This window comes from Apodemus sylvaticus, chromosome 1, assembly GCF_947179515.1.
Source record: "Apodemus sylvaticus chromosome 1, mApoSyl1.1, whole genome shotgun sequence".
Lineage (NCBI taxonomy): Eukaryota > Metazoa > Chordata > Mammalia > Rodentia > Muridae > Apodemus > Apodemus sylvaticus.
The window spans coordinates 101,957,684-101,962,835 of NC_067472.1; the positions used below are offsets into that span (position 1 = coordinate 101,957,684).

Sequence of the window (5,152 nt, forward strand, 5' to 3'; positions counted from 1 at the left end):
CACCCCAATAATTCTATGATATATGGCTGTATCTATTTACAGGTGAAAAAAATGAAACCCTCAGGCAGGGGTTAGGTACTTTCTTGAGCTAAGATTAAAATTTAAATTCATCTAATATCTTCATTTTTATCTATGGGTCCTTATTACCCTTATACATTCCCTAAAAGGTATTCCAAAGCCATCTGTGAGGGAAACAACAAAGTGCAATGTCTCAATACCTTACTATGAAACCATCTTCTGTGATACAATTTGCAATCACGTTTTACTTGATCAGCTGTGTGCTGATCAGTTTAATTAGAGTTCTGTTTACAGGATTCAGAATTTCTGGCAGATACTGATTATAGGCATGCACAAGTGCACACACACATACACACACACACACACACACACACAAATACCCCCCCCCCCACACACACACATACAATGGAAAGGTCATAAACCTAATGGGAAGATTTAGAATTAAATAATACTTTGTTATAAAACTATGGAAATTTAGAGAGTCCTTTTCTCTCATTTCTGTGACTAAAGGGTGAAGTACAATCTTCTTTTTTTCATTTTTTCATTGGTTATTTTATTTATTTACATTTCAAATGTTATCTGCCTTCCCAGTTTCCCCTCCACAAGTCCCCTATACCCTCCTTACCTACCCCTGCCTCTATGAGGGTGCTCCCCCACCCACCCACTCTCTCCTGCCTCTTCTTAACAACAAGTCTCTTCCAGTTCTGATCATTTCCACACTGTCATAACCCCATGAGAGAGGACATGTGAAGTCCAGGAGGTGTGCATGCTGCAGATGCTTGTATTCCCAGAAGTCCATGAGCACCTGAGCTGGTAATAACCTAAGGGACTTTGCAGATACAATCATATTGTTCGCAGGACAGCTGAAAGAAGCAGCAGGGGACCATGGAGAGAGGACTAGTGGTCCCCAGAATTGCTCTTTCTTTCTTTATGCAGCCTATGCTTTTGACCTTCAGGTAGGGGAGCTCAAGTGTCTGATGCTCCAAATTCAAACTTTAAGATTCTTCTGTCAGCTTAGAAATCCTAGCACTACAGTATAAAGAAGAAAATCAACACCCAATTTTTACCTCCATCTTCCCTGCAGGCTCTTTTCCTCCTGCCTCTTTGTATCTATGTTTTCTGTCTGTTGTATTTGGTCAGAGACATCACATCAAAAGCATTTGATGCTTTTTGCATCAAATATTACTTTCTATGAGAGACTATTCCATCTGGCTGTACTATAGATATAAAGGTGTGACTTCTCCCCACACTCAACACTTATCTCAGAAAATTCTAATATTTGGCCTGTACATTAAAGACTTTGGCTCTTTTAGAACCCTCATTTGCATTTTTCTTAATATTAAAAAATTACAGTTTATGAGCAACTGTTTATGGAATGAAGTGGGAAATAAAATGAACATGAAAATCTTGCATATAAGAAAAACTAAGTGAGGAGTACTAAAAGATACATAATTAAAAGCTTCTTGTGCTGAAAAGGGAGGCATGCTGTGAGTTGATAGAGGAGTCAGGGTAGAGAGGAAGCAGACAGGACAGCAAGCTTCACAGCTCAGAGTCTCAAAATCTTCGATGTAAGGAATTTATATACCTGTCCAGCTGTGAATCTCTACTACCCTATTAGGTGAGTTTATTAATGTTTCAGTATTGCAGTGTGTGAATCAAACAGGGAAGCTTGTGTGACTTAATGAGTAATATTTCTGGTCGAGCCTTTATGCTAAAAGTGGCATAGCAGAGACTTAGCTGTGAAAGAGACAAGGTTGGGTTCTTAGAGCGGGCCTGAGAGCTCCATACAAGACAGTACTGTAAGAAGCACATGCACAGAAGTGTCACAGAAGGAGGTGTAAGTTGAACATGATAAAGGGAAGAGAAGAAATCACCAGTACTTACATTAACATATGCCAAGTGTTCATAGAGATGGCACCATGGGCTACAGCCCTGAAAAAAGATGTTTTTCTTAATTTTCACTTTCCTTAATTGATGTTGATTTATAGATTAGTGGGCTTATGTATATTATTTCCTCACATACATGTATGATGTTTTGTTTTAGACTACTTCTTTGAAATCTCTCCTCATCATTTTGTTGCCTTTTTCCTTTCATAAGTTTCTTCTACCTTCAGCTAGTCCTTGGTTTTGAAAACCTCACATTCTTTTGTACAGAGAACACATATAACATTGTTCTCTTTCCATGTCAACTTACTCTGGAACATGGTTTGAGTGACTGTGGTCATACAGTTGTGAAAATCATTGGAAAATGAAAAGCTGCAGGCAGATACTGGGATGAGAACAAAGAAAAGAGGCTGGAGGCTCAGGAAAGACAGACATTTGTGAGAACCAATGCTGGAAACGTTAAGGACTAATAAAGATGCCTTGAGTTCTAGGCAAAGGAGCTGATTCCGGTCATTTTTATAAGAGATTATTTGAGTCTGTTAGTGAGAAAAGTGCCTTTTCATACATGTCTATTAAAATATCTTTTAGATTATCAATGAATGAGAGAGGCAGATGATTTTTACAGGGCTGTGATCATGGACCCGTGATGTGACATCCTGGGTCTGAGGCAGGCTGCTGAATACGATGAAGAGAGGTGCTGGCAAAAGTACTTTGCATCAGAAGTTTCCTCCAGCGTTAACTGATTACATAGTAGGCAAGGGAAAAGCAGATGTCCAGGCAGCGCTTGAAATTGAGTTTTAACCTTAGTCATAATCAGTTTCACTGATTTCAAGAACCAAGTACAATTCAATTCTGAAGTAAGTGGTTGTGAACTCACATAAATCTAATTCTTCAGGGGAAAGTAATATGCTGTGATGAACAGACAGGCGAGTAAGAGGCATCTCTATAGGCTTTTGGTTTTCAACCGAGATGGGTTCTGGTTTTCTATGCAAAGCTGACTGCAAGTCACAATCTCCCTGCTTCAGGCTCTCAGGTGCTAACAGTCTGATTTAGGCTTGGATGAATATCTTTCTGCTTATTTACAGTTCATCTGATTGTTTTTAATTTAAACTAATTTTTTTAGCTTTAGTTTTAGAGATTATCATATAATTTCATATCATCATTCCCATTTTCACCTCCAAACTCTCTCATATACTCCTCTCTACTCTTTCAAATTACAAATTAATGTCATTTCAGAATTAAACACACATACACACACACACACACACACACACACACACACACACACATTCCAAAACACATAGTTTCAACCTGCTCAGTCTGCAAAGTGCTCCTTGTGTGTAGTTGAATGCATGGAAGAACTAGGAGACTGTAGTGGCCACTGCAAGTCACACGTGGATATTAGAGACCCGGTAGCATGGCAGTGAAGAAAGAGGAAAAATGATTGTGGTCAAATGAATGTGCCTTGCCTTAGAAGAGATCATAACTGGAAAAGCAGAGACCAAAAGAGTTTTTTCTCAGTTCTTTCTTTCTTTCTTTCTTTCTTTCTTTCTTTCTTTCTTTCTTTCTTTCTTTCTTTCTTTCTTTCTTTCTTTCTTTCTTCCTTCCTTCCTTCCTTCCTTTCTTTCCTTCCTTTCTTCTCCTTCCTTCCTTCCTTCCTTCCTTCCTTCCTTCCTTCCTTCCTTCCTTCCTTCCTTCCTTCCTTCCTTCCTTCCTTCCTTCCTTCTTTCTTTCTTTCTTTCTTTCTTTCTTTCTTTCTTTCTTTCTTTCTTTCTTTCTTTCTTTCTTTCTTTCTTTCTTTCTTTCTTTCTAACAAAAAACCCATATATTGGAAAGAGTTTATCCAGTAAAGGAGAAAGTGATATGGCTAGCAAAGAGGAGGCCAGAACACCTGTTGTTTCAGATGAGTTTATTAGGGCAGCTCAAAGAATTGAAAACTTTTGTCTCAACAAGGAGACAAGAATTAATGATGCTCTCAGATGAGGAATTAGATGGCATAATAGGCACATTCTCCAATGGCCACATACAATATTATGTATTTGTATTTCTAGGATAGAGGACCAAGCATCTAAGGAGTCCCAGAATGGGAGGTGAAGCTCACAACAGCTCTGGGTTGCCTCCCTTCATCTTGACAGGACTGCCAGGGATGGAGACCTCCCAGCACTGGCTGTTCCTGCTCCTCGGTGTCCTCTACACTGTTTCCATAGTGGGCAATGCCCTGATCCTGTTCATCATCAAGGAGGAAGAGAGCCTACACCAACCCATGTACTACTTCTTATCTCTGCTGTCAGGCAATGACCTGGGTGTGTCTTTCTCCACACTGCCCACAGTCCTGGGTGTGTTTTGCTTCCACTTAAAAGAGATCAGTTTTAACTCTTGCATGTCCCAAATGTTCTTTATCCATCTTTTCTCTTTCATGGAGGTCTGGGATTCTGCTGGCCATGAGTTTTGATCGCTATGTAGCCATCTGTAACCCACTGCGCTATTCCACAGTGCTCACTGATGCCCGGGTGGTGTGGATGGGCACATGTGTTTTCCTTCGAAGTTTCTGCATGATTTTCCCATTACCTTTCCTTCTGAAGAGATTGCCTTTCTGCAAGGCGAATGTGCTCTCCCATGCCTACTGTCTGCATCCAGATCTGATTCGACTGCCTTGTGGTGACACTTCCATTAATAATATATTTGGTCTGTCCATTGTCATCTCAACCTTTGGGCTGGATTCTGCACTCATTTTCCTCTCATATGTTCTCATACTTCGTTCTGTGCTTGCTATTGCCTCCCGGGAAGAAAGGATGAAGACGCTGAACACGTGTGTGTCACACCTGTGTGCTGTGCTCATCTTCTATGTGCCTAAGGTGGGTGTGTCCATGTTTGCTCGCTATGGGAGGCATGCCCCTCACTATGTACACACACTCCTGTCACTCATCTATCTCTTTGTTCCTCCAATGCTCAACCCTGTGATCTATTCCATCAAAACCAAGGAGATTCGTCGGAGGCTCTGCAAAATCCTGCTGGGGAGCAAATTTTGAGTACCAGGATGTTGTATTGTCAATCAGTGTACAGAGGATGCTTACCCTGACTCTACCAACTTGTGTTTTGAAGATCTGATTAAACAAATATTTGATCTTCCACCTTAGTATTGTGCGTCCTGTTATCAGATATTGGATGATAGTACTTAGGATTCAAAGCAACAGTCTTTCTTGTGGTAATGTAGGTCATTCATTATTTAGCAAAAACATAGGTGTTTGAT

At 40.2% G+C, this 5,152-nt stretch overlaps 1 pseudogene; it reads left to right on the plus strand.

Moving 5' to 3' along the window:
• Positions 1-3,985: 3,985 nt before the first annotated feature.
• On the plus strand, positions 3,986-4,931 carry LOC127680715 (olfactory receptor 51I2-like; annotated as a pseudogene).
• Positions 4,932-5,152: the final 221 nt, after the last annotated feature.